This window comes from Oncorhynchus mykiss, chromosome 16, assembly GCF_013265735.2.
Source record: "Oncorhynchus mykiss isolate Arlee chromosome 16, USDA_OmykA_1.1, whole genome shotgun sequence".
Taxonomy (NCBI): domain Eukaryota; kingdom Metazoa; phylum Chordata; class Actinopteri; order Salmoniformes; family Salmonidae; genus Oncorhynchus; species Oncorhynchus mykiss.
In genome coordinates this window covers 17,966,775-17,979,398 of record NC_048580.1, presented here as the reverse complement: position 1 = coordinate 17,979,398, position 12,624 = coordinate 17,966,775, and positions in this window count along the sequence as shown.

The following is a 12,624-nucleotide window of genomic DNA, read 5'->3' as shown; positions in this document are numbered from 1 at the left end:
AATACAAACAGTGCAAAATAATAAACGTAATGAAAACCGAAACAGCCTAAACTGGTGCAAAGTAACACTAAGGACAATCACCCACAAACACACAGTGAAACCCAGGCTACCTAAATATGGTTCCCAATCAGAGACAATGACTAACACCTGCCTCTGATTGAGAACCATATCAGGCCGGACATAGAAATAGACAAACAAGACATCCAACATAGAATGCCCACCCAGTTCACGTCCTGACCAACACTAAAACAAGGAAAACACACACGAACGATGGTCAGAACGTGACAGTACCCCCCCTCCAAGGTGCGGACTCCGGACGCACAACTTAAACCTATGGGGGAGGGTGTGGGTGGGCATCTGTCCGCGGTGGCGGCTCTGGCGCTGGACGTGGACCCCACTCCATAACAGTTTTAGTCCACCTCCTTAGCGTCCCTAGATAGGTGACCCTTCTTAATGACAGCTCAGGACAGAGGGTCAGCTCGAGACAGAGGGGCAGCTCGGGACAGAAGTAGCTCGGGACTGATGGGTAGCACAGCACTGAGAGGAAGCTCAGGCAGGTAGTTAGATCCGGCAGATCCTGGCTGGCTGGCGGTTCTGGCAGATCCTGGCTGACTGGCAGATCTGGAAGAGTCTGGCTGACTGGCAGATCTGGAAGAGTCTGGCTGACTGGCAGATCTGGAAGAGTCTGGTCGACTGGCAGATCTGGAAGAGTCTGGTCGACTGGCAGATCTGGAAGAGTCTAGTCGACTGGCAGATCTGGAAGAGTCTGGTCGACTGGCAGATCTGGAAGAGTCTGGTCGACTGGCAGATCTGGAAGAGTCTGGTCGACTGGCAGATCTGGAAGAGTCTGGTCGACTGGCAGATCTGGAAGAGTCTGGTCGACTGGCAGATCTGGAAGAGTCTGGTCGACTGGCAGATCTGGAAGAGTCTGGTCGACTGGCAGATCTGGAAGAGTCTGGTCGACTGGCAGATCTGGAAGAGTCTGGTCGACTGGCAGATCTGGAAGAGTCTGGTCGACTGGCAGATCTGGAAGAGTCTGGTCGACTGGCAGATCTGGAAGAGTCTGGTCGACTGGCAGATCTGGAAGAGTCTGGTCGACTGGCAGATCTGGAAGAGTCTGGTCGACTGGCAGATCTGGAAGAGTCTGGTCGACTGGCAGATCTGGAAGAGTCTGGTCGACTGGCAGATCTGGAAGAGTCTGGTCGACTGGCAGATCTGGAAGAGTCTGGTCGACTGGCAGATCTGGAAGAGTCTGGTCGACTGGCAGATCTGGAAGAGTCTGGTCGACTGGCAGATCTGGAAGAGTCTGGTCGACTGGCAGATCTGGAAGAGTCTGGTCGACTGGCAGATCTGGAAGAGTCTGGTCGACTGGCAGATCTGGCTGCTCCATGCTGACTGGCGGCCCTGGCTGCTCCATGCTGACTGGCGGCCCTGGCTGCTCCATGCTGACTGGCGGCCCTGGCTGCTCCATGCTAACTAGCAGCTTTGGCGGCATCCTGCAGACAGGCAGCTCTGGCGGCTCCTTGCAGACTGGTAGCTCCTTGCAGACTGGCAGCTCTGGCGGCCCCTGGTTGACTGGCGGCGCTGGCGCTGGGCTGACTGACGGCACTGGCGGCCCCTGGCTGACTGGCGGCACTGGCGGCCCCTGGCTGACTGGCGGCACTGGCGGCCCCTGGCTGACTGGCGGCACTGGCGGCCCCTGGCTGACTGGCGGCACTGGCGGCCCCTGGCTGACTGGCGGCACTGGCGGCCCCTGGCTGACTGGCGGCGCTGGCGGCCCCTGGCTGACTGGCGGCGCTGGCGGCCCCTGGCAGACGGGCGGCGCTGGCGGCCCCTGGCAGACGGGCGGCGCTGGCGGCGCTGGGCAGACGGGCGGCGCTGGCGGCGCTGGGCAGACGGGCGGCGCTGGCGGCGCTGGGCAGACGGGCGGCGCTGGCGGCGCTGGGCAGACGGGCGGCACTGGCGGCGCTGGGCAGACGGGCGGCACTGGCGGCGCTGGGCAGACGGGCGGCACTGGCGGCGTTGGGCAGACGGGAAGCTCCGATGGCGCCGGGCAGACGGGAAGCTCCGGCAGAGGCGCCGGGCAGACGGGAAGCTCCGGCAGAGGCGCCGGGCAGACGGGAAGCTCCGGCAGAGGCGCCGGACAGGCGGGAGGCTCCGGCAGAGGCGCCGGACAGGCGGGAGGCTCCGGCAGAGGCGCCGGACAGGCGGGAGGCTCCGGCAGAGGCGCCGGACAGGCGGGAGGCTCCGGCAGAGGCGCCGGACAGGCGGGAGGCTCCGGCAGAGGCGCCGGACAGGCGGGAGGCTCCGGCAGAGGCGCCGGACAGACGGGAGGCTCCGGCAGCGCTGGAGAGGAGGAAGGCTCTGGTAGCGCCGGAGAGGCGGGAGACTCCGGCAGCGCTGGAGAGATGGAAGGCTCTGGACGGATGGGCCGGAGAGACAGCCTGGTACGGGGAGCTGCCACCGGAGGGCTGGGGTGTGGAGGTGGTGACGGATAGACCGGGCCGTGCAGGCGCACTGGAGCTCTTGAGCACCGAGCCTGCCCAACCTTACCCGGTTGAATGGTCCCGGTCGCCCTGCCAGTGCGGCGAGGTGGAATAGCCCGCACTGGGCTATGCAGGCGAACCGGGGACACCGTGCGCAAGGCTGGTGCCATGTAAGCCGGCCCAAGGAGACGCACTGGAGACCAGATGCGTAGAGCCGGCTTCATGGCACTTGGCTCGATGCCCACTCTAGCCCGGCCGATACGCGGAGCTGGAATGTACCGCACCGGGCTGTGCACCCGCACTGGGGACACCGTGCGCTCCACAGCATAACACGGTGCCTGCCCGGTCTCTCTAGCCCACCGGTAACCACAGGAAGTTGGCTCAGGTCTCCTACCTGGCGTAGCCATACTCCCTGTTAGCCCCCCCCCAAGAAATTTTTGGGGCTGACTCCCGGGCTTCCATCCACGACGCCGCGCTGCCTCCTCATACCAGCGCCTCTCCGCTTTCGCCGCCTCCCGTTCTTCCTTGGGGCGGCGATACTCTCCTGGCTGAGCCCAAGGTCCTTTACCGTCTAATTCGTCCTCCCATGTCCATACCTCCTCGCGCTGCTCCTGCTGCTGCTTTTTCCTTTGCCCATTACCACACCGCTTGGTCCTGTTGTGGTGGGTGATTCTGTAACGGTCTTCTAGGTGTGAAGGAGAGTCGGACCAAAATGCGGCGTGTAGATTGCGATCCATGTTTATTGTGACTATAGCAACATGAATCCAAATACAAACAGTGCAAAATAATAAACGTAATGAAAACCGAAACAGCCTAAACTGGTGCAAAGTAACACTAAGGACAATCACCCACAAACACACAGTGAAACCCAGGCTACCTAAATATGGTTCCCAATCAGAGACAATGACTAACACCTGCCTCTGATTGAGAACCATATCAGGCCGGACATAGAAATAGACAAACAAGACATCCAACATAGAATGCCCACCCAGTTCACGTCCTGACCAACACTAAAACAAGGAAAACACACACGAACGATGGTCAGAACGTGACAGGGTTAAAGATGTTGTGTTTTTGTTTTGTTAAGAGTAGGCCTACATGGAAAAAACACATCGTTCTACGGGCAAGCAAACAGTTCTTTCTTTCTAGTGAATAACTGTACATGATAGGCATTGTTTAGTCCAACCACACAGAATACCATGCTTATCTCTGGCATTTGGTTTCAGTGAATGAGGATCGTAACTTCAGTGGGTGTACCAATGCTATTCAAATACATATAGTACACCTGAATACACTTGGTCAATTCCTGACAAATGTACAGTAGCAAGCGATATTAAGATAACTTATGTTGGCCTTACGCCCTTAGCAGTATTTTGTTGTGGTGTATAAAAACCTACCCAGGCCTCGAAGTCATCCTACCTTCAAAGAACTCTGCTCATGTTTAAAGTTGTTGAGCAGGAAACGTCCATTATGAAAACCTTCGGTGGGAGTTTTTGCCTCTATTCTAAATGGTCATTTAAAGTAGTGTTTAGCTGAAAACATGTTAGCTTATGTAGAGACAAGTCTTTCTGTTACATATGAGAATAGTGTCATGTTTAGGTTGGTTAAACAACAAAACATTCGGACCACAGAAATGCGTTGTGTCAGCTGCTGAGACTTGGACATTGCCAAGTGGTTTAGAATCTAGACCCTGTCCGTATTAGCTGAGCCTTAATTATTAATAGCGTAATATTTCCACTAGTGTTGATCTTGAACACTTAGGCTTGTGCTCTCTTTCAACCCCTACTTAGTACAAAACTAGTCATACAACTTTAGATAGTAATCCATGGGTATTGCAACCCGAATCCAATTAGTGTTTGGAACATTAGAAGCCAAAGCCAGCAGCTTGTTAAACATTGATTGAGGGAGAGTGATAGGGATAGTGCTGAAAGTGAGTCATTAGGTGTCACTTGGCCAGCTTTGCTAGCCACAGACTGGCACTGAACCTACAGATGTACCCTTACAGAAAAACCACATAATTTCACATAAAATGTAATGTGAAAAAGTTTTTTTGGACCACCACATGTCTTCACATGTAGTTTCATGTAGTCACATGTTGCTTTCCATGTTGTCACGTTATCACATTAACTTCACGTAAGATCACATTAAAACGTGTTTTCAGAACACTGTGTTCCCGTGTGATATTCATGTGTGTCCCCCCCCCCCCCCCCGTAAGTGTAGGTTCTTTGTTGTTCCAGAAGAAAGTGTCTCCATTCTTACAGTACAATCCATGTCAGTAGACTAAAGCAGTCGTTGGCTAATCTATTAATAAATACGACAGTGACTTGGGCCCTGTTCATAGCATAATGCTGTCTGTTTACAAATACATTGTAGAGCATTGTGAATTATAGCTGATGTTGTTGAATTATATATTATTTTCCAGGTTGAGAGTCTACCGTTGGCGACGGTGTTTTATGATCTAATTATACATTTACAAAAGGTTTGTCTTTGTATGACCTTTTTCTCAATATTTGTATATAAATGAGTGATAACCTACAATGACACGTATGAAAAGTTAGAAATGGATATTCACTTTACGTAATTTAAAGTAGATTTATTTTCTCTCTGGCAGCGAATATACGATAGTTTGTTAATAATAGATTTGAGTTAGTATGGTGAACTCGTTAGATTTGTACAATATTTAGGAAATTCTGACTTTTATTTGCTTAAGGGATGTTTATTCAGAATCTACACTGAACAAAAATATAAACGCAACTTGCAACAATTTAAACAATTTTACTGAGTTACAGTTAATATAAGGAAATCAGTTAATTGAAGAAAAAAGAGCTTTATTACAGAGAGAAATACTCCTCAGTTTCATCAGCTGTCCAGCTGGTTTCAGACGATTCCGCAGGTGAAGAAACCGGATGTGGAGGTCCTGGGCTGGTGTGCTTACGCGTGGTCTGCGGTTGTGAGGCCGGTTGGACCTCCTGCCAAATTCTCTAAAACGATGTTGGTGGCGGCTTATGGTAGAGAAATTAACATTCAATTATCTTGTAACAGCAATGGTGGAAATTCCTGCAGTCAGCATGCCAATTGTGTGCTTGCTCAAAATTTGAGATATCTGTGGCATTGTGTTGTGTGACAAAACCGCACATTTTTTTATTGGCCTTTTATTGTCCCCAGCACCTGTGTATTGATCATGCTGTTTAATCAGCTTCTTGATATGCCACACCTGTCAGGTGGATGGATAATCTTGGCAAAGGAGAAATGCTCAATAACAGTGATGTAAACAGATTTGTGCACAATTTTAATTTCAGCTCATGAAACATAGGACCAAAACTTTACATGTTGCGTTTATATTTTTGTTCTGTATAGTATCTGAATGTTTTCAGAACGGGTTTGTCTAGGCTTGGGTGTTTAACAAGATTACTTGATTGTTTTGTTAAACTATGACACAACATTAAAATTCTATATTCATCTAATCAAATTGTTTTGTAATTGTTTATAGCTACCTCTCATAACATTTAAAAGTTTTATCACCTCAGTAAACCAACCAACACTTGATGGCAGCAAAGGTGTACTGAGGGGATATCCTTTAGTAAAGTACACTAGTAGAATACTTTGACATGGATACTGGCCAGCACTTATCAGCCAATAAAACATCAGTCTGGGTCATTTGAGCTCTAACCATGAACACTAACCAAGCCCAGCCCCATATGTTGCTGAATCTGAGTTAGGATAGTACAAGAATCCATAGGCGCGAAGCCACACGCTTTAAGGTGTTCATGTCTGTGGCTTTAAATTTGTTATTTAATGTTTATGATAATATACAGACAGTCCACATACCCCAGAAGTCATTTTAACTTCTCCATTACCTCATACAATGCTAGATTGTTGTTATTGTTATAAAGAATTTGCCATTTTTTGTTGACCCCATGCTCTCCAGTCAAGTTGTCTCGCTAAAACACTTATCTCCAGCAGAGGGCAGCAAATGCCTGTCACTGATCCTAATCTGAACTGTCATTTTCCTATTATAAATAGGAATCGCCTCAAGATAAAAATTATTGGCCTTTTTTTTTTTTTTTTATGTCCAGGGGTTTTGTGAGGACTTCTCAGCTCACCCTTGACTCTTTAATTAAAAATGAAAGATTCTTGCTTGCTTTGTGCACAAATAGTGGTTGGTTGGTGGCATCTATGAACTTTTAGCTCAAAATTCAATTTTTTAATTTTTTTTTTACAAGTATAGGTTGCAAATGTTTGCCCTAAAATAGCCCCAATTCCTCCCGTCTCACCCAGTCTCACTGTTCATCGTTAAAGGACTTCACTCCCACGTCCCCAATAGCTTGTTCATTTTCCCTATCTGAGAGCAGGGACCTTATGTTCCCCCAGCCCTCCCCATAGTAAGGACTTCCCATAAATATTATCTAACATATTCTGTACAAGATCAGTCAGTGCCAGCACCTTCGTCTGCACTGTTTGGTGATAATCAAAGGTTTCCTGTGTCATTTTCACCTAGTGTATGGTGTAAACCTTGCAATTATTTCACAATGGAAAATGTGTATTGTACTTAGATAACATTTTGTCTTACTGGCAAGTATAGGAGAGTGACAAGGCCAAACTAGTTTGTAAACACATACAGCTCCAACGTTTACCAAGAGGAGCAACATCCAATATGAATACCCGTTTAATAAAGGAACACTCCATCCCCAAAAAAGTTAAACGCGTGGGATGTTAGTTGCCTACTTATTCCAAGTTTCGCCTTTGAAATATACATGTGCTGTGTTGTTGGATTCCCTTTGCGTGTACCAGGGCTTTTTGAGTATGTGACCATGACAGCACGCGTGGGGGGATTAGATACGTTTGCAAACACAACAAATCATTTAGTAATGGAATGGTTGTGCCCATGTACTCCCCCTTCTACTCCCTGACGCTCACACAAAGTGACCTGAACGAGTGCGGCAGTGCTGAATATCTCATATGTTCCTGGTGGGAGTGCCCTGGGAGTACGGGGGGAAATGGGAAGCATTTTACAGTACGGATGAGTTTAGCTATAAATAGTAGAGTTCCAGAATATAGTTCAATTAAATATGAGCTTTGGATCCAATATGGATCTGTGAACAGAGAAACCCAAGGACGGTTCAGAGGACAGAGCCTTAAAAAAATGTGTTCAGCTGTTATTGGAAAGCGCTTGGGAGGAGAGGGAAGAGAGTGAAGAGTTGGATGCTGTCTCAAGCTCAGGGGGGAGCTGCTATGTAATGGGTGTACTGTCAAACAGAGTAATCTGTCATATCCAAAACACATCATCATGATGACGTGGAAAGTTAAAAATATAGCTTTTGAGGTCAGGAAGAATTTCCCAATACTTTCCCAATGCACTACAGTGTGATAGCTATTGGGAAACTATAGTCCAAAGGGAAAGAGACAGATTCAGTTCTATTTATGCACTGAGCCAAGAGTCAAATGTCAAGAGACAAAGGTCAAAACTCAGATACAACAAAAAAAAACTGATATTCCCAAATATGTTTATTTGATTTGATATATAACCCTTTTACATGTTGTTTATACATTTCACATTTTCGTCAGTTATATCCAATAAACATATTTTTAAAGCCAGACATAATCGCAACTGTTACTTATCCATCATGGCTGACTTTGCACAACTTATCAGCACTAAAAAGCTAATTAGCCGTCCATTCAAAATTATGAAACATCTCCGAGGGTATTAGGTGTGTAAAAATCAGGCGTCCATGGAGCTTTTTACTAGTTAGTCATCATAATGATGAATAGACTATTGAGCATTTTTTGGTATTTGCACTAATCAAGTTATAGTGCATTCTTTCAAGGTGGTCCAAGTGGTTGAGTAATCAAGGACCGTTTAAGCCTACTGGTTCTCCATTGTGGGGAGACTGCATGTGTCCTACTGGCCTACTGGTCCTCCATTGTGGGGAGACTGCATGTGTCCTACTGGCCTACTGGTTCTCCATTGTGGGGAGACTGCATGTGTCCTACTGGCCTACTGGTCCTCCATTGTGGGGAGACTGCATGTGTCCTACTGGCCTACTGGTCCTCCATTGTGGGGAGACTGCATGTGTCCTACTGGCCTACTGGTCCTCCATTGTGGGGAGACTGCATGTGTCCTACTGGCCTACTGGTCCTCCATTGTGGGGAGACTGCATGTGTCCTACTGGCCTACTGGTCCTCCATTGTGGGGAGACTGCATGTGTCCTACTGGCCTACTGGTCCTCCATTGTGGGGAGACTGCATGTGTCCGACTGGCCTACTGGTCCTCCATTGCGGGGAAAGTGACAGTGTCCTATGACCCATGTTTGCTGTCATTCAAGCTCCTCTTATACTCTCATCACCTGCTAGAAGATACAAACCATCCCGGACTCTAATCACATCATTGGCTTCCTCCAATGCGTTTAGATCGCTAATGCTGAAAGCAAGATCAAAGGGTTTCCAAACATCCGTTAGTGCATGCTACCTATGGATTTTACATTGGCTTCACTATTAGGCTAGCCACACACATATGTTAGCGTGTTAGCTAGACCTCTGTTTCTCTTTAATCTTGGCAGTAATCCCGGAGACCTCTGGGGGGGATCCACACACCCCCTACAGAGTTGATCAGATCGAGCGGATGAGATGAGATGCATTGCCTATACAGGGGTCAATTAAAACACTGTATTATCTGTGATGCACAGTGATTTACTATCGGCCATCAGATTTGTCACCAATGTTCCTTATAGGACACATCACTGCACTCTGTACTCCTCTGTAAACTGGTCATCTCTGTATACCCGTCGCAAGACTCACTGGTTGATGCTTATTTATAAACCCTCTTAGTCCTCACTCCCCCCCTATCTGAGATATCTACTGCAGCCCTCATCCTCCACATACATCACCCGTTCTGCCAGTCACATTCTGTTTAAGGTCCCCAAAGCACACACATCCCTGGGTCGCTCCTCTTTTCAGTTTGCTGCAGCTAGCGGCTGGAACGAGCTGCAACAAATACTCAAACTGGACAGTTTTATCTCCATCTCTTCATTCAAAGACTCAATCATGGATACTCTTACTGACAGTTGTGGCTGCTTTGTGTGATGTATTGTGGTCTCTACCTCCTTGCCCTTTGTGCTGTTGTCTGTTCCCAATAATGTTTATACCATGTTTTGTGCTGCTACCATTTTGTGTTGCTACCATGTTGTTGTAATGTTGTGTTGCTACCAAGCTGTGTTGTCATGTGTTGCTGCCTTGCTATGTTGCTGTCTTAGGTCTCTCTTTATGTAGTGTTGTGTTGTCTCTCTTGTTGTGATGTGTGTTTTGTCCTGTATTTATATTGTATTTCTTTTTTCTTTTTAATCCCAGGCCCCTGTCCCTGCAGGAGGCCTTTTGCCTTTTGGTTGGCAGTAATTGTAAGTCAGAATTTGTTCTTAACAGACTTGCATATTTAAATAAAGGTTAAATAAAAAATTAAACAACTAGAGGGCCAAATAAAGGTCTCATTCAGTGACATTCTAATGTTTGTTTACTGTACTAATCTTTAGCCATGTCAAGAGGCATTTGCACCGGCATTAATATTGATCTTTATTGCAGTTAAAGGGCGCTCTGACATGAAAGAGACATGTTAACCTCTACCAATGTCAGCCATTGATGCACAGCTCTTCATATTATGATAATGAATGGTAATTCGTTTTGTGGTTAAGAACCTCTTGAGGATCGCAAACCCTTTTTTACAATTATCGCCTAAAATGACATACACAAATCTAAAAGCCTGTAGCTCAGGACCTTAAGCAAGGATATGCATATTCATGATACCATTTGAAAGGAAACACTTTGAAGTTTGTGGAAATGTGACATTAATGTGGTGGGAGAATATAACACATTAGATCTGGTAAAAGATAATACAAAGCAAAAACATTATATCTTTTCTTTCTTTCATCATCCTTGAAATGCAAGAGAAAGGCCGCTATGAGTTAGGAGTAGAGGCGCAATTTACATTTTGGCCACTAGATGGAAGCAGTGTATGTGCAAAGTTTTTGACTGATCCAATGAACCATTTCATTACTGTTCAAAATGTTGTATCAAGTCTGCCCAAATGTGCCTAATTGGTTTATTGATACATTTTCAAGTACATAACTGTGCACTCTCCTCAAACAATAGCATGATATTATTTCACTGTAATAGCTACTGTAAATTGGTCAGTGCAGTTAGATTAACAATAATTTCTGCCAATATAAAACATGTCTATGTCCTGGGAAATGTTCTTGTTACTTACAACGTCATGCTAATCACATTAGCGCACATTAGCTCAACCGTCCCATGTGGGGACACCGATCCTGTAGAGGGTTTACTGCATGAATGGCTGTGCTTTTTATTTCATGTGTGTGTGTAAAATATTACTGTTCTCAGATTTTTTATTAATAGATATTAGTGTATTAAAATGTGTCCATTATTTAGCTGGAATGTTCATATCCTGTGATATGTGGTAGTTCCACCTAAATATCTTAAGATGAACACGCTAACTGTAAGTCACTCTGGATAAGAGCATATGCTAAATGACTAAAATGTCAAATGTAAATGTTTTACATACAGATCTCAAATTAATTAAATTAATTATTATATACAGTACCAGTCAGAAGTTTGGACACACCTATTCATTCAAGGGTTTGTGTTCTACAATGTAAAATAATAGTGAAGACATAAAAACGATGAAATAACACATATGGAATCATGTAGTAACCTAAACAGTGTTAAACAAATCAAAGTATATTTTAGATTCTTGAAAGTAGCCACCCTTTGACAGCTTTGCACACTTTTGGCATTCTGTCAACCAGCAAACCATCTCAATTGGGTTGAGGTCGGATGATTGTGGAGGCCAGGTCATCTGATACCATCACTCCATCCCTCTCCTTGGTCAAATAGCCCTTACACAGCCTGGTCTGTGTGTTTTGGGTCATTGTCCTGTTGAAAAACAAATGATTGTCCCACTAAGCGCAAACCAGATAGGATGGCATATTGCTGCATAATGCTGTGGTAGACATGCTGGTTGAGTGTGCCTTGAGTTCTAAATAAATCACAGACAGTGTCACCAGCAAAGCACCATCACACCACCTCCTCCATGCTTCACGGTGGGAGATCATCCGTTAACCTAGTCTGTGTCTCACAAAGACACGACGTTTGGAATAAAAAATGTCAGATTTGGACTCATCAGACCAAAGGACAGATTTCCACCAGTCTCATGTACATTGCTCATGTTTCTTGGCCCAAGCAAGCCTCTTCTTATTATTGTTGTCATTTAGTAGTGGTTTCTTTGCAGCAATTTGACCAAAAAGGCCTGATTCACGCAGTCTCCTCTGAAAAGTTGAGATGTGTCAGTTACTTGAACTCTGAGGTACAGTTAACTCTAATGAACTTATCCTCTGCAGCAGAAGTAACTCTGGGCCTTCCTGTCACACCCTGACCATAGTTTGCTTTGTATGTTCTATGTTTTGTTTGGTCAGGGTGTGATCTGAGCGGGCATTCTATGTTGGATGTCTTGTTTGTCTGTTTCTGTGTTTGGGCCTGATATGGTTCTCAATCAGAGGCAGGTGTTAGTCATTGTCTCTGATTGGGAGCCATATTTAGGTAGCCTGTTTTGTGTTGGGTTTGGTGGGTGATTGTTCCTGTCTTTGTGTTTGTTACACCAGATAGGGCTGTTTTCGGTTTTTCACGTTTCTTGTTTTTGTATATTGTTCCCTTTTCATCCTTATTAAATATGTATCTAAATAACCACGCTGCGTTTTGGTCCGCCTCTCCTTCAACAGAAGAATCCTGTGACACTTCCTTTCCTGTGGAGAGCCAGTTTCATCATAGCTCTTGATGTCTTTTGCGACTGCACTTGAAGAAACTTTAAAAGTTCTTGAAATTGTCCTGATTGACTGACGTTCATGTCTTAAAGTAATATAGCCAAATAGGGCTATCTTCTGTATACCACCCTTACCTTGTCATAACACAACTGATTGGCTAAAACGCATTAAGAAGGAAAGAAATTTCACAAATGAACTTTTAACAAGGCACACCTATTAATTGAAATGCATTCCAGGTTACCTCATGAAGCTGGTTGAGAGAATGCCAAGAGTGTGCAAAGCTGTCATCAAGGCAAGGGGTGGCTGTTTGAAGA